We start from the raw sequence: 25,949 nt of genomic DNA, 5'->3' as shown, positions 1-25,949 counted from the left end.
TTCAACTGGCGATGATCAATGCACATATGAAAAGAACCATTCTTTTTCTTCACAAACAAGACTGGGGCACCCAAGGTGACACAGTGGCCTGAATGAAACCCTTATCAAGCAATTCCTATAATTGTTCCTTCAACTCCTTCAACTCATGAGGAACCATATGATATGGAGGAATAAAGATGGGCTGAGTGCCCAGCAATAAATCAATACCAAAGTCGATATCTCTGTCGGATGGCATGCCCGGAATATCGACTTGAAACACATCGGGAAAATCCCTCACTACTGGAACTGACAATTATAGGGGTATCAATACTAACATCTCTCACATAAGTTAGATACACGTCACACACCTTCTCATCCATTCGTTGAGCTTTAAGAAATGAATTAACTCTCCTGGAAGTATAATCTAAGGTACCTCTCCACTCTAACCGCGATAATCCTGGCATAGCCAGCGTCACGGTCTTGGCATGACAATCAAGACTAGCATAATGGGGTGACAACCAGTCCATGCCCAAAATAATATCAAAATCTATCATACTGAGCAATAATAGATTGGCTCTGGTCTCAAAACTACTAAGAACAACCAAACACGACCAATACACATGGTCAACAACAACAAAATCTCCCACAGGTGTAGACACATAAACAGGAGAACTCAAAGAATCACGAGATACGCTCAAATACGGGGCAAAATAAGATGACACATAGGAATAAGTGGAGCCTGGATCAAATAAAACCGACACATCTCTATGATAGACCGGAATAATACCTGTAATGATAGAGTCAGAAGCAACTGCCTCTGTGCGAGCAGGAAGAGCATAATATCTGGCCTGGCCTCCCCCTCTAGGGCGACCTCTACCTCCCCAACCTCCACCTCGAGCTAGCTAAGCAGGTGGAGTGGTAGCTGGTGCTACAATCATAGTCTGAGGACCTGGTGGAGTATGTGGTGCCTGAGAAGTCGGTGGAGATGCACCCTTCCTAAGTCTAGGGCAATCCCTCACCATATGACGAGTGTCCCATACTCAAAACAAGTTCTCAGAAAGCCCAAATCTAACCAAAAACAATTACATACCATAAATACAACTATAAGAAACTAATCTAATGAATAAAATCAAGGCTTAAGCAAAAAATTAGAAAATCGCCCCAAAATGTCAACCCCGGTCCACGTCTCAAAATTGGGTAAAAGTCACAAAATATGAACACTCATTTACTCACGAGTTCACTCATACCAAAATTACTCAAATCCAATATCGAAAACCCAATTAAAACTCAAAAACTTGGTTGATGAACTTTCCAACCTTTTTCCCAATTTTTCTCAACTCAATTCCTTAATTAATGATGAAATCAACTAAGATTAGTGGAATATAACCATAAAGGAGGTAAGAATCGTTACTCAAAAGACTTCTCGAAAATCATTCAAATAATTTCCCAAATCCGAGCTCTCAAGGTCTCAAAATGAAAATGAGATCAAACCCTCGAAATCCTTCTTTTCTACCCAGCGATCTTCGCACCTGCGGGCCTTTAGTTGCACCCACGACACCGCACCTGCGGAAATTCCATCGCAGGTGCGGAAATAACTTAAGAGGGTTGGGTCTGTTTCCGCGATAAAAGGGTCGTACCTGCAAGTGCGCGCCTGCGAACTTTTGTTCGTTTCTGCGATCTTCTCCGCGCCTGCGGGTCCTTAAGCGCATCTGCGGGCATCGCATATGTGGCATTTACCTCGCACCTGCAACCCTTGACCACTCATTCCAAATTCGCTTCTGCGCTTGACCTCACGCACGTGCGTGCACGTACCTGCGGTTACCCCGCCGCATATGAGAAAACACCATAAGTTGAAAAACTTCAGCAGTCCTCCCAAGTCCAAAGTGAATCCAAAAATGATCCAAAACACACCCGATGACTCCGGGACCTCAACCAAATATAACAATAAGTCCTAAAACACCATATGAACTTAGTCGAGCTCTCAAATCACATCAAACAACGACAAAAACATGAATCACCCTCCAATTCAAACTTAATGAATTCTGAAACTTCAAACTTCTATAATTGATGCCGAAAACTATCAAACCACGTCCGATTGATCTCAAATTTTGTACACAAGTCATATTCGACATTAGGGACCTACTCCAACTTCCAAAATCGGAATCCAACCTCGATATCAAAAAGTTCACTTCCGCTCAAACTTCCCGAAAATTCGACTTTCGCCATTTCAAGCCTAATTCAGCTACAAACCTCCAATTCACAATCTAGACACGCTCCTAAGTCCAAAATCACCCAAAGGAACTAACAGAACCGACAAAAATCCATTCTGGAGTCATCTTCACACTGTTCCGACTACGATCAAAACCCTAAGACTTAAGCTTCTGATTTAGGGACTAAGTACCCCAAATCACTGCGAAACCACAAATAAAACCTTCCGGCAAGTCATATATATATGAAAAGATATGGGGGAAGCAGTAAATAGGGGATCGGGGCTAATACACTCAAAATGACCGACCGGGTCATTACAGAATCAAAGAGGAAGAAGATAAATTTGTCTTCTTTGTGTTGAGCCAAAGCTGCAACTATTCTATCCTCTAACTCTTAAGGTTTTTCCCCCAAATTCTCTTCCCCGTTAGTTCTCCATATCTTTTATAAAGAAAAATTTGGTAGTTATCTGATAATGTGCAAAGGAGTTGGTCTCGGCGATGACATGAGATTGAGGTGAGGAAATATGTGAGGGTGTATGCTAGTGACGTGAGGGAGTGGGAGTCATGGGGTGAGTGTTTAGGTGAGTGAAATGGGACTACTATATTTTTTTATTATACTCATTATTCAATTTTTATTTATATGTGACTGAAAAATATGCAAAATATGGTGTTACTATATGTTATCCTAGTCTTTGTTCTTCTTGACGAATGATCAAAGTGTAGTTTCTATCTAATTATTAATTTCTTTTTATGTGTAGGAGAAAGTGGGTGATACAACTGGAAATTGTGGCAGAAAGTCAATTTGGTCTTAACGTGATTGGATAATTAAGATGTCTAATATTCATATACTATATGAATATACTCACTTTTGGAAAGTTTATTGTCAATGAGCATTTTGACACATTGATTTGTTAGAAAGTTTATTCATTTGAATTATTATTTTTGGTATTTATTAGCTAATTTAGTTCTTTATATCATCAAAATATATGATAATAATGCATATGCTTGAAATAATTGTAATTACATGATATATGTAAAATGTAATTTTTTAATAAATTAAAAAATAAATTGTATAACCTAGCCAAAATTGCCACGCTTTAAAGTGTGGCCGTATGTCTGTACGTCTACCATGTATATAAGCAAAGACCACACTTTCTAAGTGTTTCTTTAAAAGCCACTGTTAACAAGTGTGGCCTAAAAGGTACCAAAGGGCACGCTTTTTGTGTGTAGCTGTAGGATATAAAAGTGTTGCCATATGGGGTGTAACAAGCGCTGTCTTTGTTAATTAATAGGCCACGCTTTTAAGCGTGGCTTGTAAGACAACATTTGAAAAGTGAGCCCTTAGGTCAAAGGTTATGCTTCTTTTGGCCACCCCAGAAAGCATTGCCTAAAGTCGAAAAGTGTGGTCTTTGACCAAAGGCCACACCTTTTTGCTAGTTTAGGCCACACTTTTTCGGGGTAGTCAAAGGCCTAAAATGTTGTAGTGATCGGCTGAGAGCTTAACTTGAATACTTTAAGTTCTGAAATCAAATCTTCCTTGGTGCTTCTCTCTCCTTTTTATAATAACTAGTTTCTGGACACGTGCGTTGCACGTGAGTCCCATACAAGTAAAACAAATAATTTTTTCCTATCTATTTTTGCCATTTAAATTGTACAAACACATTATTAATTATTGTGGTTTGATTTGAAAAGCGGGTAATTTCAACTGGTACATGTATGACTATCGTAATTTTATTTTTTTAAAAAGTAATTATTGGGCGTATAATTATCGTTTTTGTGATGCAGCAAGCGAAGTAACATGTTAAGACGATTGTAACACAAAATTAAGCCTTAATAGAATATAAAAAATTTGACACCCATACAAAATAATAAAACATAACAGTTAGAAAAAACTCATTTGACATGCTTCCTATTCACCAAAAAAAGGACTTGATATAAATAAATGAATTATGTTAAAGATTTCGTTAAAATATTGAGTCTATATATGATTAAAAATAACTATTTTCAATTAGTACAATTATTAGTAAGTCTCCTAAATTAAAATTCTTGCATTGTCTTATTAGAACATAGATCTAAAATCTTTTAAACAAAAAGAAATATGTTATGTGGTATAGGTGTGTGTATATATATAAAATCGTATTAAAGGTTATATAAGCGTCCTACTAAGATGTCCTTTAAATCTAATTATCCTACGCTTTTTTTCTAATTCCCTACTCAAAAATACGCAAATGGATGTGCTTCTTAAAGTCCTAATGAAACGGTGAGAGCTTTTGATTTTGAAGAAAGCATCTCTTGACAACATCCGATTGAGAATCATGAATATGACCAACATTTCCTAAATCAGGAGATGAATCAGCCGTTTCTTTGACAAAAAATAGAAAATTACCCACAAACACAAATGGAGGGCTAAGGCCTTTTGTCATTATATTGCCTTGTGATTAGTAAAAGAGAATTGAATTAATAGTAATAGCGAAAACCAAGCAGCAAACATGTCTCACATAATCAAATTTAAAAGAACCCAATAAATAAAAACTCCAAAAAATGAACTTTAAGCATGATATGTTACGCAAAATAAACTTAATTAAAGCATGGAATTTATTGGATTAAAACTTAATTCTGTGCAGCCGATCATAGAAAGAAAACATTAAGGCAAACTCAAGCACATTTTAACATATAAGTAGTGAACAAGATGCTAAACATGGAATTTATTAAACAATGGTCTATAGGCGCATGACAGCTTTGTAAATAAAGCTTCAAGTGTGGAGTCAAATAGAAAATTACTTAATTTTCTATTCATCATAGCAACAAAAATGTTTAATAACAATGGAGAGTATTGCTTAATAAAAATTAGAAAAAATAGAGTAACAATTTCATATAACAGAGGAGAAAAAAAATTTAATTTACCTGGAAATCTGCAGATTTCCTCTACTGTTTCTTCTAGTGGTGATGATTATGCATATTACTGATTTATAATTCATTTATAAGCTCATCAGCAATCAATCGGCGATTCATTATATGGATCTTCTATACCCATTTTCCTCTACGGATCCACTTCATAGGCACACACATTGCGCGTATATCCATAATGAGTAAAAAGTTTTACAAATCATATAAATAATTAAAAAAATGTGTTCGAATTATATATAAAAAAATTACAAGGAGAAATATATTTTTTTAAGAATGATGAATCTTGATCTTATTTAGCTATAGATAATGAATGTGTTTATGAAATCCTTTCCTAGGTATAAATTAGCATGATTTCATGTTAAGTTTTATTTAGTGCATAATTTACAATGTAGAATCTTTGAATGGTCAACTTTCAAAGAATTTTTGAAGAAATCAATAATTAATCCAAGTTTCATCAAATTAGCTTTAAAGTAGAAGTAATTTTTGTGCATATTCGTCATATTTTTACGGTATGCTAATGAAATGTACTAAAATTATAAAATTAAAGTGTGAAATAAAATTCGCGATTCTAATTTAAGAGCTAATCCACGGTAAACATTCATATTTTAAAAAGATGTTATAAGAAATAAAATCAAACAAAATAAAACTAAACAATATTATCATATGCATGTACTTAATCCATTAACCAAAAAAAAAAACGAGGAAAAAATAGTCTGACCATGAGAGTCCAGTTACCTTGAACATCGCGCATTCAACCTCCAAACAAGATCATATATATTGATTAGAAGACTTCCAGTTCTAATAAAGCGCAATCACTCAATTTCTTCTAAACATATGTAAGTAATATCACTAATTAATTTGGAAATCGAATTATCTATAAAATCAAGAAAATAAATCTGAAATGATAAAAAAAAAAATGGATTATCCTCATCCTGCTGTGAACAAAAGATCAAAAACAGACCAGTAAAACTAAAGAGGGGAAATGAGCTGGTTTTCTCTCTTGGAGGCAGTAATATTCCTAGTTGAAATATATTCTCAATTGAAACATTTCATGAATTTAGATGGGAATAAAATAAAAGCAGGATTGATGATTAGGTGGAACACTTAAAGTACCAGCAGTTCCATAGATTACCAGATACATTCTCCCAAAGTGGCTTTGGCGTGATGCTTAGAATTCTGAAAAATAGACGTATAGTCATTATGGAAGTGATTAAGTGAAAGTAGCTCGAATTATGTCTACTTATTTATCCACCCATTTATTGTGGTACAAATTAATTTTTTGTTGGAAGGTACATTTACCTTTTAGTACAAGGATATTATAGGAGTAAAACTCAAAGGAAGGGCAACATGGCTGTTCAATTTTTTATGGGTATTTAGGTAATTCAACTTTTAGCTATAAAGGCTTCATACTTTTAGTATAATAATAATAATAAAACTAAAGCTTGACTTGAATGCCTGGAGTTGTGAAATCAAATCTTCCTTGGTGCTTCTTTCTACTTTGCATAATAATTCTGTGTTCAAGTTCTTCAATGATTCTTGCAAGCCATTTCAGATTTCCAGATGAAATCATGAAATATATTATGGATAATCCGATGCATAGTCCACTTCCATAGCCCATAAGAGCAACTTTCAAAAATTCAATAAGAAATTGATAATTGCTTTCTTGATCATCTAGTGCAGATGCACAGAGGCAAATCTAGGATTTTTATAGCATGAGCGCACCACTAAAGAAAGGAGACAAAAAATAGTATTAAGTGAGATTTGATCCCTGCTCCTTTAGGTAAATAACTTAGTATTCAACCAAGTGCACCATTTAATCTCTTTGGAGTATGGGTGCCAGCAGATTATATTATACCAATTCTAAAAAATATGTACATAAAATACCTAGTTTGATGGAGAGACCGTGTGTTAACGTTACCCCTTTTTTGCCTATAAATCCGCCCCTGCAGATACAATATAACTTGTCTCTGATACCGATTTTTTCCACAATAATCCTTTTGAAAGTAGGAATCCACGTATTCCATTGTTACCTTCATCTAAATTTTTTCAAAGGTATGAGGTTGATTTCCTTGAGGAATGCATCCTATGAGATGGTGAGATTTAAAAAAGCAAGAGAATTAAGAGAAACAAATTGTTTTGGTATATCTCCGAAAAGCTGGTTAAATGAAAGATCCAATAATTCGACTACAGATAAATTTTCAAGTGATAGTGGTTTATGACCTTGCAATCCATTACGAGACAAATTCAACAGACGAAGCAAAGTGGATCTAACTCCCAGACAACGAGGAATATGCCCTTCAAATTTGTTACTTGAAAGATTCATAGTAGTGTACAAAGACAAGATTCTCTCAACTTCAAGCTCTGGTCCCTTTGTTACAATAGTTATCAAGTCGTGGTAATAATATTCATTACTTGGTGCCTTCATTGTTTGACAATTGTCCTCATGGCTTTCAAATGGTGAAAAAGACTTGTTGGCATCTCTGCTGTAAATGCGTTGCAGGAGGCATCTAAGATGCGAAGCTCAAGAAATTAATAGGTTTTCAATCCTTGAAGTTCTAATGGGTCCGTGCAATTTATTGGATTTCAAGCTTAAAACTTACATAGCATAGGTAGAGTCCCCAACCACATAGGGAAAGTGTCGTTGAGGTTATTTTTTCCAAAACCTCGAGGCTGTTGATATTAACCAAACATTGCGGAATTTCCCTCCTCAATTTGTTTCCTGCCAAATCTAGAATTTGTAGTGATGTCAAATTACAAATTGATGAAGGAATTTCTTTAGTGACACTAATAGAAATCCGGAAAAAAGCGACCAAAATTTAGCGACCAAAATTGGTCTGTGGGAAAAAGCGACCAAAGTTGGTCGCTAAACTAGCGAAAATAATAAAATAAATAAAAGAAACAAAATAGCGACCAAGGTTGGTCGCTACTTGGTTGCTATATTAATCAAAATGTTGACTGGACTGGTTAGACTTTCTTGGTCAAACATTTACTGAGATTAGTGACCAATGTTGGTCGCTAAAGTGGGACTCACCTACAAAATTTTAATAATTATATTATTATTTTAAAAAAATTATAAAATATAAATATATATAATATAAAAATGGCGACCAACGTTGGTCGCTACTTAAAGGGTAGGCAGATACCGACCAACTTTGGTCGCTTAAATGGGGCCCAGTTATACAATTTTAATAATTATATTATTAATTTAAATATTATATGAAATATAATTAAATCTGATTTAAATATAGCGACCAACTTTGGTCGCTAAACTAAATTCTTGAATAAATATCGACCAAAGTCGGTCTCTATTCAGGTCAACAATGGTCAAAATTAAAAATCACTTTTGTATTTACTATCTAAATAGTATAAATATAAGTCGTTAATACTTTTGTAATACAAGGGATGAATAGTACTACGAATCGTGCGTGTGTGTCTCTCTCTCTCTCTCTAACTATATATATATAAAATATATACTTACGCTATATTATGCACTGAGTATAAGTCTATTAGGTAATATTATATCGAATATAGCTTACATATATAATATATATATATATATATATATATATACTTACGCTATACTATGCACTAAGTATAAGTGTATTAGGTAATACTGTATCGAATATAGCTTATATATATAATATATATATACTTACGCTATACTATGCACTGAGTATAAATGTATTGAATATAGCTTATATATATATAATATATATACTTATGCTATACTATGCACTAAGTATAAGTGTATTAGGTAATACTGTATCGAATATAGCTTATATATATATACTTACGCTATACTATGCACTGCGTATAAGTGTATTAGGTAATACTGTATCGAATATAGCTTATATATCGAATATAGCTTATATATATATACACTTACGCTATACTATGCACTAAGTATAAGTGTATTAGGTAGTACTGTATCGAATATAGCTTATATATATATATATATACTTACGCTATACTATGCACTAAGTATAAGTGTATTAGGTAGTATTATATCGAATATAGCTTATATATATAATATATATATATATATACTTACGCTATACTATGCACTGAGTATAAGTGTATTAGGTCATACTGTATAGAATATAGCTTATATATATATATATATTATATATACTTATATACTTACGCTATACTATGCACTAAGTATAAGTGTATTAGGTAATACTGTATCGAATATAGCTTATATATATATATATATATATATATATATATATATATATATATATATATATATATATATACTTACGTTATACTATGCACTAAGTATAAGTGTATTAGGTAGTATTATATCGAATATAGCTTATATATATATAATATATATACTTATATATATACTATGCACTAAGTATAAGTGTATTAGGTAGTATTATATCGAATATATATATATATATATATATATATATATATATATAGCTTAAATTGAATTAAAATCCTAAATTTATACTACATATGTACATAATTTTAAATTGTATTATATATATATATATATATATATATATATATATATATATATATAGCTTAAATTGAATTAAAATCCTAAATTTATACTACATATATATATAATTTTAAATTGAATTAAGAGTAATATAATTTTTTTAGAAATAGCGACCAACTTTGGTCGCTATTTCTAAAAATTCAAAACTGATTTACCTACCAAAATAGCGACCAACTGTGGTCGCTATTTTTAATTCCAGAGTGTCAAAACCGGGATCCCCTCCCATTCTTTCTAAAAATTTCCCAAAATCTCTCTTTTCTCTCTCACACTCAACCCCCCCCCCCCCTTCCAACTCCCAGCACCAGAGGCCCCACCCACGCCACCAACGACCACCGCCCGTCGCCGTCGCCTCTGCCGCTGCTGCGTCTCTCTCCTTCTCCACCTCCTAAAAATTCTAGGTTATAATTGCAATTTATATCTTTTGTGTAAGCTTATAATGTTTTGTTTATTAGCTATGAATTAGTTTCAAATGACTAGTGTTTCAATTGATTATTTAACATTGTATTTTATAGAAACCTAGGTTTTAGGTTGTATTTATCATTATTTAACATTTTATAAAAATCTAGGGTTTATAGAAATCTAGGATATAAATTGAAACTTTTAGGATATGAGTTGAATTTTTAGGATATGAATTGAAACTTTTAGAATATGAGTTGAATTTTTAGGATATAAATAGAAATTTTAGGATATGACTTGAACTTTTATGGATATGAATTGAACCTTTAGGATATAAATTGAACTTTTAGTTTCTGTTTAAACTCGTAGGATAAGAATTGATGAACTTTTAGTTTTTAGGTTTTGTTCTTGTGAATTGAACTTGTACGATATAAATTGAAGCTTTTATGTATGACTTGAACTTTTTAGGATATGAATTGAAACTTTTAGGATATGAGTTGAACTTTTGGGAAATAAATTAAACCTTTAGGATATGTATTGAACCTTTAGGATATGACTTGAACTTTTGTGGATATGAATTGAACCTTTAGGATATAAATTGAACTTTTAGTTTATGTTTAAACTCGTAAGATAAGAATTGATGAACTTTTAGTTTTTAGGTTTTGTTCTTGTGAATTGAACTTGTACGATATAAATTGAAGCTCTTATGTATGACTTGAACTTTTTACGATATGAGTTAAAACTTTTAGGATATGAGTTGAACTTTTAGGAAATAAATTGAACCTTTAGGATATGACTTGAAGTTTTAGTTTATGTTTAAACTCGTAAGATATGAATATAACTTTTAATTTTTAGGTTTTGTTCTTGTGAATTGAACTTGTAGGATATAAATTGAAGCTTTTATGTATGACTTGAACTTTTTAGGATATGAATTGAAACTTTTAGGATATGAGTTGAACTTTTGGGAAATAAATTGAACCTTTAGGATATGTATTGAACCTTTAGGATATGACTTAAAGTTTTAGTTTATGTTTAAACTCGTAAGATATGAATATAACTTTTAGTTTTTAGGTTTTGTTCTTGTGAATTGAACTTGTAGGATATAAATTGAAACTTTTAGGATATGAGTTGAATTTTTAGGATATAAATAGAAATTTTAGGATATGTCTTGAACTTTTGTGGATATGAATTGAACCTTTAGGATATAAATTGAACTTTTAGTTTATGTTTAAACTCGTAGGATAAGAATTGATGAACTTTTAGTTTTTAGGTTTCGTTCTTGTGAATTGAACTTGTACGATATAAATTGAAGCTTTTATGTATGACTTGAACTTTTTACGATATGAGTTGAAACTTTTAGGATATGAGTTGAACTTTTAGGAAATAAATTGAACCTTTAGGATATGTATTGAACCTTTAAGATATGACTTGAAGTTTTAGTTTATGTTTAAACTCGTAAGATATGAATATAACTTTTAGTTTTTAGGTTTTGTTCTTGTGAATTGAACTTGTAGGATATAAATTGAATCTTTTATGTATGACTTGAACCTTTTAGGATATGAATTGAAACTTTTAGGATATGAGCTGAACTTTTAGGAAACAAATTGAACCTTGAGCATATTTATTGAACCTTTAGGATATGACTTGAACTTTTAGTTAATGTTTAAACTCGTAGGATATGAATATAACTTTTAGTTTTTAGGTTTTGTTCTTGTGAATTGAATTTTTAGGATATGAATTGAAACTTTTAGGATATGAGTTGAATTTTTAGGATATAAATAGAAATTTTAGGATATGACTTGAACTTTTGTGGATATGAATTGAACCTTTAGGATATAAATTGAACTTTTAGTTTATGTTTAAACTCGTAGGATAAGAATTGATGAACTTTTAGTTTTTAGGTTTCGTTCTTGTGAATTGAACTTGTACGATATAAATTGAAGCTTTTATGTATGACTTGAACTTTTTACGATATGAGTTGAAACTTTTAGGATATGAGTTGAACTTTTAGGAAATAAATTGAACCTTTAGGATATGTATTGAACCTTTAAGATATGACTTGAAGTTTTAGTTTATGTTTAAACTCGTAAGATATGAATATAACTTTTAGTTTTTAGGTTTTGTTCTTGTGAATTGAACTTGTAGGATATAAATTGAATCTTTTATGTATGACTTGAACCTTTTAGGATATGAATTGAAACTTTTAGGATATGAGCTGAACTTTTAGGAAACAAATTGAACCTTGAGCATATTTATTGAACCTTTAGGATATGACTTGAACTTTTAGTTAATGTTTAAACTCGTAGGATATGAATATAACTTTTAGTTTTTAGGTTTTGTTCTTGTGAATTGAATTTTTAGGATATGAATTGAAACTTTTAGGATATGAGTTGAATTTTTAGGATATAAATAGAAATTTTAGGATATGACTTGAACTTTTGTGGATATGAATTGAACCTTTAGGATATAAATTGAACTTTTAGTTTATGTTTAAACTCGTAGGATAAGAATTGATGAACTTTTAGTTTTTAGGTTTTGTTCTTGTGTATTGAACTTGTACGATATAAATTGAAGCTTTTATGTATGACTTGAACTTTTTACGATATGAGTTGAAACTTTTAGGATATGAGCTGAACTTTTAGGAAATAAATTGAACCATTATGATATGTATTGAACCTTTAGGATATGACTTGAAGTTTTAGTTTATGTTTAAACTCGTAAGATATGAATATAACTTTTAGTTTTTAGGTTTTTGTTCTTGTGAATTGAACTTGTAGGATATAAATTGAAGCTTTTAGGATATGATTTGACTTTTTAGGATATAAATAGAAGTTTAGGATATGACTTGAACTTTTGTGGATATGAATTGAACCTTTAGGATATAAATTGAACTTTTAGTTTATGTTTAACCTCGTGGGATAAGAATTGATGAACTTTTAGTTTTTAGGTTTTGTTCTTGTGAATTGAACTTGTACGATATAAATTGAAGCTTTTATGTATGACTTGAACTTTTTACGATATGAGTTGAAACTTTTAGGATATGAGTTGAACTTTTAGGAAATAAATTGAACCATTAGGATATGTATTGAACCTTTAGGATATGACTTGAAGTTTTAGTTTATGTTTAAACTCGTAAGATATGAATATAACTTTTAGTTTTTAGGTTTTGTTCTTGTGAATTGAACTTGTAGGATATAAATTGAAGCTTTTATGTATGACTTGAACTTTTTAGGATATGAATTGAAACTTTTAGGATATGAGTTGAACTTTTAGGAAATAAATTGAACCTTTAGCATATGTATTGAACCTTTAGGATATGACTTGAACTTTTAGTTTATGTTTAAACTCGTAGGATATGAATATAACTTTTAGTTTTTAGGTTTTGTTCTTGTGAATTGAACTTGTAGGATATAAATTGAAACTTTTAGGATATGATTTGAATTTTTAGGATATAAATAGAAATTTAAGGATATGACTTGAACTTTTGTGGATATGAACTGAACCTTTAGGATATAAATTGAACTTTTAGTTTATGTTTAAACTCGTAGGATAAGCATTGATAAACTTTTAGTTTTTGGGTTTTGTTCTTGTGAATTAAACTTGTACGATATAAATTGAAATTTTACGATATGACTTGAACTTTTTACGATATGAGTTGAACCTTTAGGATATGACTTGAACTTTTGTAGATATTAATTGAAGGTTTAGGATATGAATTGAACGTTTAGTTTATGTTTTGGAATTTTAGATTGCCGGAGGATTATTAGAAGAGGTTGATGACGTTATTAGACATACAATAGAACTTCCATCAAGAATAACTAAGACACAGTACCTGGCAAAGTGTGCCTTTAATTGTTCTTCTCATTAGCGACAATGATGATGAGAAGGCAATGGCATGTGTTTCAAATAGTGATGGTGTAGTTAGGAATTTAGTATTTTCTAAGTAGATAAAAGAAGAGCTCATAGAGTAATTCTGTACTTCATTTTCCATGAGGAAAAGATGTCTAATTGAGAGTGACAAGGTTGATGAAGACGGAATGTGTTTCGTTGGTCATGACAGTTCCCATAGAATGGGGATCATAAGACTCTATAATGACAGAGATTATAGGAAGTTTTGTTCTAAATTTTCTTTCAAGTCTGATCCGTACAAGCTTAATGTGATATTGGTGATATTTCTTCGGATTCAGATAATGATTTGACCGACAAAAGTATGGAAATGCTCTTAAAAAGAATTAAAGGTAAAATCTTTTCAGCATCCTTCTCTACCAAGAAAAACATTTTACCTTTAATTCTTTTTAAGAGCATTTCCATACTTTTGTCGGTCAAATCATTGTCTGAATCCGAAGAAATATCACTAATATCATATTAAGCTTGTACGGATTAGACTTGGAAGAAAGTTTAGAATAAAACTTCCTATAATCTTTGTCATCATAGAGTCTTATGATCCCCGCTTTATGGGAACTGCCATGACCAACGGAAAATATTCTGTCTTCATCAACGTTGTCACTATCAATCAAACTTCTTTTCCTCTTGGAAAGTAAAGTAGAGAATTCCTCTATAACCTCTTTTATCTACTTAGGAAATGTTAAATCCTACCTATACCATCACTATTTTGAAACACATGTTGTTGCCTTCTCATTATCATTGTAGCTATAGAGATCAACAATTAATCAAAGACACACCCTATCAGGTACTGTATCCAAGTTATTCTCTGTATCCAAGTTCATCCCGAGTAATAGTACCACGAGGATAATCACCAAAGCCACCAGATAGCTTTATGATGCCAATGGAGTAAGATGAGTTATTCAATGAAACTCGTATTGTAAAGAAGAAGAAAGAGACTGATTCAGAAAGGAGGGTCGAGCCTCGACTATATACATGTAAGTTTTTTACTTTTCATTAAGTATTTTGATTTATTTTTATATAAATTTTGAAATACTAATTCAATATATATAATTTTTCATATAGGTCGCTTCACATGCAGCTGACGTGGGGGAATTCATACGCAGTCAACCACCTAATGAATCGGGCGAGGCAATCCAACTTTCGGACGAGGATGTTGAAAGAACACTCCATGATTACTTTATATACTTTGAACTAGACAAAAAAATTTAGTTCTATTGTGTTAGTTCTTTTTAGTTCGAATAGGCTTGTAATAAGCGTTAACTTAGTTTTGTTAGCTTAATGTGTTAGTTCTATTGATTGTTGCTTTTAATTGTTGTTGTTGTTGTTGCTGGCATAAAATGCCTGTTTAGGATGTTTGGTAAGCTGGCAGGTGGTGTAACTGCCAAAACAGGCAGTTTCTGCCAAAAATATACCAAGAAAAGCGACCAACTTTGGTCTCTATTTGGTCGCATTTCACTATAAAAAAATAATTTTCTGGGCAATAGCGACCAACCTTGGTCGCTACCTGCCCAGATTTCTATTAAAAAAAAATACAATTTCTGGAAATATAGCGACCAATGTTTGTCGCTTATCTTTAAAAAAAAAACTAAATTCTTGAATTTAGCGACCAACTTTGGTCTCTATTGTCCAAATTTTAAAATATAATATTTGGATTAGAGACCAAAGTTTGTCGCTTTCTAATGATTAATGATAAATTAAAAACAATGTATTTCATATGTAGAGACCAACTTTGGTCGCCAAATTTATATTATTAAATTAATATAGCGACCAAAGTTGGTCACTAAAGTCAAAATCAGAATATTTGGTCCTTTTACCTTAGAGACCAAAATTGGTCGCTAATTAGCGACCAACTTTGGTTCCTAAAATAAAGGGACCAGCAATATTGCGACCAAGCATGTTTGGTCGCTTTTTGATCGCTTTTAGGCCTATAAGCGATCAGCTGGCCGCTTTTTGTGGTCGCTTTTTACCGGATTTCTAGTAGTGTGAGTAGATTATCAGATAATATCAAAATTGCAAGTTTCTCCAATAGTCAAAAGAAGCAGGATTGAACCAGTGAGTTGATTCTGTGATAATACCGAATATTGAGGCTTTTCAGATTCCCTAACTCATTAGGAATGGGACCTGAAAGTTGATTATGGGATATTAATACCAGACTATTGAGCTTAGTTAAGTCGCCTATAGCTTTTGGAAGAGGACCAGAAAGATTGTTTCTGAATAATCTTAAACTCTCAAGTGACTTCATCTTCCTTATTTCTTCAGGAATGAAGCCAGAAAGGTGGTTCTTAAAAAGAGACATAGGTCTAAGTTGTTCAAATTCCCCAATGAAGCAGGAATAGAACCGTAGTACTTAAACCTAGTAAATAAAGTAAGAGACCTCAGGTAACCACCTATTCTTTGAGGAATGGGCCAGAAAGGTGGTTTTTATGAAGATACAAATTAGAGACAAGATACAAAAGAAACATTAAAGTCATTTGAATTCTGCTGCTTTTATCTAGAGAGAGTAGTAATCGTTTTCACCAACTTATGCGGAAACCGCAGTTCATACTTGATGATCATCCACGTTTTCGAGTTCCAGTTTACCATGAATCAAGCAGTTTGTGAATAACAATTACTCTACTTGTCCTTTCGGTGAAGTTGTGGAGTTCATTATCCACTGTTCTTGTAAGTAAAGGAATCGTCCCCTATCATAGTGGATTAGCTGAAGGTATCCAAATATAAATCTATTACAAATTCACCAAATTTAATTTCCCCCACAACGGAGGGTCATGATTCAGTAGAATCCTCAAATGTCCTCGTTAAAATTTACTCTCAAATAAGAATGAAACCTCTTAAAGCGAATAGGTGCTTTAGTTTTTGTGCGACATCCCCCCTCAAGTGGGTTCTTATCTCAAGTTTGGTATATATATACACCAAGATGACTCCAACGTGCTATCACAAACTTGGTGTAATGGTTTCTATATGCAGGGCTTAAAACAAAAGAAAAAGAAAAAGAAAAAAAAATCTGCCAATATGACTAAAATGCTAATTCTAGAAGGTCGATTAACTGCATCTACTCTCTTTGATAAGTCATAGCCATCCCAAATGCACAGGCTCCATTTTTCAAAGGCAGGGGACCTACTTAGATATTTATTTCCCCAAAATTTAACTAGGGAAAATCACAACTAACATAACATGATGTTTAATCTAAATTTGGTTGTTAGGCTAAGGCAATTATTACTTGTAATTAAATTAGGCCACTGGAGGAAATCAGTTCACTTCAAACAAATAGATCTTTGTTAATTGGAAATAAATAAATTAAGCAAATAATTGAAAATGAGAATAATATGAAACCAATAATAGAGTAAGAGCTTCTTATTAATATTCTTTCGCAAGATGGATTCGATCGAGCATAGAATTTTGAGATAGAATGTATTTTTCCAGAAATAATAGTAGCATGAGTATGAAGATTTCAATTTGATACAAATGTGGGGGAGAAGGAATATTTATAGTACTTCAAAGATCACGCCTAATCCGTTATGAATTTGGCCGGCCCATTCCGTTGGTCGATTCTTCTTGCTGAGATAACTCTGTCGGACTTGGAGTTGGCTAATCATCATTCACCATGTGTCGACTCATGTGTGGTCCATGTGGCAATCGATTTGGCAACGAAGTGGCATAAAATAGATTCTTAGAAACGTGAATTTGTACAAATGATAAGATTTTGACGACAAAAATACCACATGATTTTGTGTGTGCGCGCGCTCTTGGATTAGAAAATCTACAATATAGAAGAGCTTAGATAGTTCGATAATTAGAACAACAACGGATATTCTCAATGAACAGAAAGCTGCTGACTAATGCTAGATGATTATGTATAGATCAAAAGTTGGGTTGTCTTTGACATTGTCAATGACAATAATCTTTTTCCATCTTAGACCAGAGAAATGCAACCAATGGAGGCCTTGACAACTGATTGTGCTTGGTAGGTGGCGCTACCACTGCAACTCAATGCCTTAATCAGCCCCCACACCCCCTTCTTCCCTTTGCCTCTAATTTTTGGATCATCACCATTTTTGAATGGACACAAGCCAGAAGAAGCAATATTAACCTTACAGCTCTGCCTTTTTTTAAGGTCCTTCAATTCCATCTCATGAGTTGGAAATCCAAACAAGAATATGTACCATCTCGAACTACTCTTTCCCCTTGGGAGAATACTACCACGTTTCTCACGCCTAGTTTTCGCTTCGTTTGCATCCTTATTTTTGGTATTTTCCAACATGGGATTTATTCTGTAAGGAATGAGCTTCCCACAAAAGAGGATATTTTCAGGAGGATTGTGTGCAAATGCATTTTTGTTCCATTCTTCACTGTTGAACTCAAACACGTCTTCATCAACAAAGGATGATGAGCTGCTGGTAGAGCTTGAATTGCTCTTTGAGCCATAATACTTTTCCCATTCTTCAGAATCATTATCATTATAAATAGAAAAATCAGATAAAGAAAGAGCATCTTCTTCTTCTTCTTCCAAAACCTTCTTTCTTGATTCAGGGGATTCTTTCATTTGTTCTAACTGGTAGCACTGCCTCATATATGGAGTAATAGATAGCAAGTATAAAATTGGTTTATTTTATGTGTAGACAATAGTCTGCAAAAAGGGATGAGATATAGGAGAGGGTTTTAACCTTGAGAATGGAAGAGGTAGCCAAATGCTTATATATAAGAATAGACTTGTAACCAAAGTTAAATATTGTTCAATCTTATGAGGAGATATGGGATTTGGCTTCTAGAGGGCCATAAAAGAACAATGAGAGTTTTGACTTAGAAAATAGTAATAAGTAGCACTCCTTAATTTAAGAATCATCTTCTAGAGTAGCAGGCGAAAAAAGTGAATATTGAGGTTAGAGACACAATTTTAGTCCTCTTCTACATAAGGTATAAGTGGGGAGACCAGGTGTTCAATCAGTGGCGGAATCAAAATTTTTCTAAGGGGTATCAAAATATAAATAAATATATAAAAAAAATTAAGAGGAGGCAGAACATAGTATATATATATATATATATATATAATATTTAACCTATTTAGGGGTATAATTTCTGACGAAAAAATGTCAATTGATTCCCTGCGAATGAGTGGCTCTGCCACTGTGTTCAATGTAGTGACTGCAGGTCTTATTCTAATGGCAAATGGTGAGAGTGCGTATATATTTAAGAGGTTTCACAATGAACGTATGAAATTAAATTTGGGACATCTAGAAGATCTTCTTGATTCTTTTTGAGGTAGTCAGTTAATATATTAATAGAAGTTAATGATGTATAAAAGATCCTAAAAACTGTTCAGTGTTATAAATATATTATATTATAGATGTTTATTCAGTATTTCGTTGTAAATAAGTTTCCTGAAAAAGCTTATCCATATGAGATTCCGCCATAAATATGTTTATCTATTTAGTACTTTATTGAAAATAAGCCTCTTGAAGAAGCTTAGCACTTCGGTACCTAGTTATGGATAAATATTATCTCCGATAGAAGATTATCCGTACCGGGTATAATAAGTTTATCCTTTCGATACTCCGTTATGGATAAACATTACTCCCGGTAGAAGATTATCCATACCGGGTATAATAAGCTTATCCTTTCGATACTTCGTTATGGATAAACATTACCCCCGGTAGAAGATTATCCATATCGGGTACAATGAGCTTATTCTTTCAGTACTCCATTATGGATAAACATTACCCCCAGTAGAAGATTATCTATACCTGATACAATGAGCTTATCCTTTCAGTACTCCGTTATGGATAAACATTACTCTTAGTAGAATATTATCCATATCTGGTATAGTAGCAGCTTGCAGTAACAACTTACACAACAACTTTCTTTCTTCTATAAATAGAAGATATTTCAATTCATTATGTATACCAGTTTGAATTCGAATAATATATTAGTTTTTCTCTATACTTGTCTTTACTTTACGGTCTTTATTTTATAACATTGAGTAACTTGTAAGCAATATTGTATTAATATGCTAAATCAAAATTTTGAGCAGTAGGGCGTTATAACTAACAACACGAGTAGATTTAGATACGACATTTTTCCTTTTTAAGATTTAAGATATACATGTCTAAATTCCAATATATTCTGATTATCAAGATATTGTTGCTAAAACCGAACACTAAATGTTTAAAACTCTTTATTCTGAAAGCATCTCAATGTGTATAATTTATCGTAATTTTAAATTTTGTGTATATGACATATAAATTAAATCTTAAATATTATGGGTGTGTTTGGTAGGAAGGAAAACATTTTTCGAAAAATGTTTTCCAATTTTCCATGTTTGGTTGGCTTAAATATTTTCTTTATGAATTCATTTTCTTCCAATAGAAAGAAAACGTTTTCCTTATCAAGAGAAGGGAAAATATTTTCCAGAACTCCTTTTCAACATTCCCACCTTATTCTCCACCCTCACCACCCAACCACACCCCACCCCCTTCTCTCCAAAAAGGCTTTTTTCTCTTTCAAATTTTAATTTTTTTTTCCGTCACCACCCACCCTGCTACCCTTCCCCCTCCCTCCTCCGCGCAAAAAGAAATATTTTTACTTTTTTTTTGTAATTTCAAATTTCTATTTTTTCGTTTTTCTGCACCACCCCTCCCTCCCCACCCCGCCAAACCCACCCCACTGCCTCTTCCGGTCCTAGGAGAATACCCGAAGAAACTAATAAACCACCTAGAGGTCGGGTGAAGCTGAGGCAACCCCGAGATAATGAAAATGCTTGAAGCATTGACGAAATAGGTGGAATCAGGTAAGAAGAAAATTGAGGTCAATGACAAGAAGGTGGAGACATACAATTCCAGGGTCGATCAAAGGGAGCACCCCCGATATTGAAGGATCTGATTGCAAATTTTTTATCCAAAAGCCTTTTCCTCCGAGCGCAGCATCAAAACTGATCCCGAAGAGGTTTCACATGCCCGATATTCCAAAGTATAACGGAACCGGGAATTCGAATGAGCATGTGACCTCCTATACATGTGTCATCAAAGAGAATGACTTGGAAGATGATGAAATCAAGTCGACGTACTAAAGAAGTTCAGATGATTCGTTTGCTATGCTTGCAAATGCTTTTGTGAAGGCCCATGCCGGGCCATCAAGGTCGAAACCAGAAAATTGAACCTTTTCAAGTTAAATAAAGAGATAACGAGATGCTGAGGGAGTTCATGTCAAGGTTCCAGATAGAACAGATGGACCTGCCTCCAGTTTCCGATGATTGGGTCGTTCAGGCATTCACTCAAGGACATAGCCCAAGAAGCTTCTTGGCTTCGCAATAGCTAAAACAAAATTTGGTAGAGTACACGACGGTAACTTGGCCGATGTCCACAATAGGTACCAATCAAAAATTAGAGTCGAGGATGACCAACTCGGAGCCCATTCTTGGTTGGTTTATCTTGTCAGAGCCGACGACAGGTCTAAGAGAGTCGTCGATCATGAATCGAGGCCGATCCGAGATTGGTACCAACCATACAACGCAGATCAAAGGGGAAACGGGTCCGGGCATTTACCCCACAAGGAACAAAAAGAGAAGCGATCGAGGGCCCAATAGTCGAGGTCTAATGAGCAAAATTGGTTTTGACAGGCCGATCGGGGCTAGTGAAGCACCGATATTATTAGAGTATAATTTCAACATTAATACTGCTAGCATCGTATCAGTCATCGGGCTCATCAAGGAAACCAAGTGGCCTCGACCATTGTAGTCCGACCCTACCAAAGTGATCCTAACTTAATGTGTAAGTATCATGTCACTCATGGCCACAGGACCGAGTATTGCCGGAAATTGAGAGAAGAAGTTGCCCGGTTTTTTAATAACCGGCACCTCCAAGAATTTCTAAGTGATCGAGCGAAAAACCACTTCAGGAACAGGGACACCAACAAACAAATCGAACAAGAGTAACCTCAGCACATCATCAACATGATCATTGGAGGGGTCGATGTCCCCCAAGGGCCAATGATAAAGCGCACTAAAGTAACCATCACGAGGGAAAAGCTCACTCGAGTTTATGTCCCGGAGGGAACCATTTCATTCAGTGACGAGGATGCCGAGAGAATCATATCATACAGCCTCAAAATAATGCACTAGTAAAATTCGTACTTATCAATAAATATCGAGGTAAACGTGTGTTGATTGATACAGGTAGCTCAACCAACATCATCAGATCGAGGGTTGTAGACTAATTGGGGTTGCAGGATCAAATAGTGCCCAGTAGTCCGGGTGTTGAATGGATTTAACATGGCATGCAAAACCACTAAAGGAGAGATAACCCTCCCAGTGAATGCCACCGGGACGATCCAAGAGACAAAGTTTTATATGATCGAAGGGGACATGAGATATAAGTCTCTATTTGGAAGGCCATGAGTTCACAACATGAGGGCTGTACCTTCGACCTTACACCAGGCGTTGAAATTTCCTACACCGAGAGGAATCAAGACGGTCTATGGAGAACAACCGGCTGCAAAGGAGATTTTCGCAGTCGACGAAGTACTCCCGATGCATGCAATATTGAAATCGGGGAATATGAAGCCGACCAAGGAAGAAACTAAATAGAAATCATTGATGCCGATCTCGGGTGAATCGGAGGAACGAGGAATAGATGAGGAGGAAGATTACGGAGTCCTGAGATCATTCATACCTCCGGATGCACTGATGCCACTAAATCGACGGTCCAGGAGTTCGAACAAATCATACTAATCAAACGCCTACCGGGCTGAAAGGTATATCTGGGCACGAGGTTAACCCCCGAGCTCAGGAAAAAACTCATTAATTTTCTTAAAGCTAACATAGATTGTTTCGCTTGGTCCCATCTTGACATGACATGGATCATACGGGAGGTAACCATTCATAAGTTGAACGTAGACCCGATGTTCCATCCGGTTAAGCAGAAGAGGAGGCTACAATTCAAGGTCAAGCATACGTTCATCAAAAATGAGGTATCCAAACTCCTTAAAATAGGGTCAATCCGGGAGGTTAAATACCCAGACTGGTTAGCTAACGTAGTGGTAGTACCTAAAAAGAGAATAAGCTGAGAATTTGTGTAGATTACAAAGATCTAAACAATATATGACCTAAATATTCTTTCCCATTGCCTAATATCGATCGGATGATCGACGCAACGGTCGGGCATAAGATACTCAGCTTTCTCGATGCCTACTCCGGGTACAACCGAATTCGGATGGACCCCGGTGATCAAGAAAAGACTTCTTTTATCACTAAATTTGGCACATACAGTTATTATGTAATGCCGTTCGAATGAAAGAATGCATGGGCCACTTATCAATGTCTAGTAAACCAAATGTTCGAAGAATAAATAGGAAAATCAATGGATGTTTATATTGACGACATGTTAGTCAAGTCCCTACAAGTAGAAGATCATTTGAAACATTTGCAGGAGACCTTCAACATATTGTAAAAATAAAACATGAAGCTAAACCCATAGAAGTGCGCATTCGGTGTCACATTAGGAAAATTCCTCGGGTTTATGGTATCCAATCAAGGAATCGAGATCAACCTTGATAAAATCAAGGCCATAGAGGACATCACTATAGTGGACAACGTGAAGGCCATCCAAAGACTAACTAGGCGAATAGCCGCCCTAGGCCATTTCATCTCGAGGTCCTCACACAAAATCCATCAATTCTTCTCATAGTTAAAGAAGAAGAAAAATTTCTCCTGGACCCTGAAATGCCAACAAGTTTTGGAGGAACTCAAACGGTACCTGTTGAGTCCGCTCATGCTGCATACTCCGAAGGCGGATGAGCAATTGTACCTTTTCTTGGCGGTTTTCGAGGTGGAAGCAAGTAGAGTCTTAGTCCGGGAGGAAGAAGGTACGCAATCCCCTATTTACTATGTTAGTAGAACTCTAGTCGAAACAAGGTATCCTCACCTGGAAAAGTTGGCGCTCGCTTTGCTAAGCGTCTCTAGAAAGCTAAAGACGTACTTTCAATGCCAACCCATATGTGTTGTGACCTCTTACCCACTGAGGAACATCATGCACAAACACGAACTCTCTGGATGCTTGGCCAAATGGGCCGCTGAAATCAGCGGATACGATATTGAGTATCGACCCTGAACCACCATAAAATCTCAGATTTTTGGCAGATTTCGTAGCCTACTTTACGCCGGCCTTAATATCCAAAGTCTAAAGGGAATTATTGTTAACCTTGAGGACTACCTCGAGAATCTGGACCCTTATTATGGATGGTAGCTGGCTACATATATCGAAGCAAACAAGACCCGGGCATCCTCCGGGACTGTGAGAAAAACCGTTCTCTTATGCTTGGGGTCCACGCTCGGTGCGGGAAGTTGCTTCACCAATCATTGTATCGAACTTGGCCCTCCATCTCTAGAGGGCATGACCTTCTTTGGGTCTCTGGGTGACCAATCCCGGAGAAATCTTCCAATGTGGACATGCCCATGCAATCGAAGAAGGAGTGGAGATGATCATCTGCACCCTGTACTCCTTCCCTTGACTTTTATTTACTCGATTAGGCCTCTTCAAACATGGACTCGGTATAAGAGGGCGTCTCGATGATATCGATGATATCGATCGCCTCCTTCAGAACAGGAATGACTTCTTGTGAGGTCGCAACCTCCATCTCCACTTCGGCCTCTTGAAGAGGAAGGGGATCAGCCTCGTGGCCCCTTTTCCTTGATTGTCACCTGCTCTATGATAGGGGTCGATCCATGGGTATGTCACGCCCCGAACCTGGGTCTGGACGTAACACGACACCCGATGCTTGACTATTTGTGACCGAGCGAACCAACTGACTAAATGAATCGACGTGTGATATCACGACATACTGAATAAGGAATATAAACTAATACATGCTGATATACTAAAAGTCTGAAGGAAATAAATCAAAGTGTGAAATCACTAATATAAGTCTGAAACACATTTGAAGCCAACAATGCTTAACATGAAAAGCCTGCGACTTTACTTAAGTGTTACTCTAATCTATGAAGCCTCTAATTAAGTACTGAAAATACTGACTGTATGTAAATACATAAAGACTGTAAAATAATGGTAATGCCCCGAAAGAATTGGGGATCACCAAATAGCTGGTACAGAAATCCTAATGCTTTGAATCATCACCCTGAAATCATTTCCTGCATCATGAGATGTAGGCTTCGGGCAAAAAGGGACGTCAGTACATTTGAATTATAATGGTATGTAATGCAATTGAAAGAAAGAACCATAAATGCTGAAACTGAAACTAAACTTATAACTGATAACTGTGAACTGATACTAATAACTGATAGCTGAACTGATAACTGAACAGAACAAAGGAAGTAAGGATATGAATACTCCCTCTTCTGAATGATGAATTACCTGTTTATCTGAATAAATAAACTACGACCTTAGGCCCAATATATATGTATAAGCTACGGCCTCGGGCCCAAGTATGCGTATACATAACTGTTTCCTCAGGCCCAAAGATGCATAACACATAAATTGCGGCCTCAGGCCCAAAGATGCATAAAACATTAACTACGGCCTCAAGCCCAAACATGTATAAAGCATAAACTGCAGCCTCAGGCCCAAACATGCATAAAGCATAAATCGCGGCCTCGGGCCCAATTATAGGTGTTCATCATTCAGGGATTTAAAAACAGGAACTGAGAATCGTATTGTAATACATGATACTGAAATACTGAAGCATACTGAGTTACATGATACTTGAATGCTAAATAGAGCTAGACTAAGACGTGTTTTCATGAATTGATTATGAAAACTGAAACTTCAACTGTTTATGACATGCTAAGTAATCTATAGTGAGACACATGGGCATCAAACACAAGTTTATATTGATTAAGCACTGAGCTCACAACGTTCAGAATGAAAGTCATGAATGAATTATAAAGCTAGAGAATAGAAGTTCTGCAACTATTCAAGCAACTAAACTTAACTATATTCTAAGGCAATTAATAACGTTGTAGAAGGAACGTAGTGTAGGGAGAATCATTAACATTCCCAAACAAAGAGAGTTAGCCTCACATACCTTAACTTCTTGCT

At 34.6% G+C, this 25,949-nt stretch overlaps 1 pseudogene; it reads right to left on the bottom strand.

The window, feature by feature from the left end:
• Positions 1-6,528: 6,528 nt before the first annotated feature.
• LOC142165907 (receptor-like protein Cf-9 homolog) lies at positions 6,529-16,204 on the bottom strand (annotated as a pseudogene).
• Between the last annotated feature and the right edge of the window lie 9,745 nt (positions 16,205-25,949).

This window comes from Nicotiana tabacum, chromosome 11 (genome assembly GCF_000715075.1).
Source record: "Nicotiana tabacum cultivar K326 chromosome 11, ASM71507v2, whole genome shotgun sequence".
Taxonomy (NCBI): domain Eukaryota; kingdom Viridiplantae; phylum Streptophyta; class Magnoliopsida; order Solanales; family Solanaceae; genus Nicotiana; species Nicotiana tabacum.
Note: the sequence above shows the minus strand (reverse complement) of the source record. Positions and strands in the feature narration are given on the sequence as shown.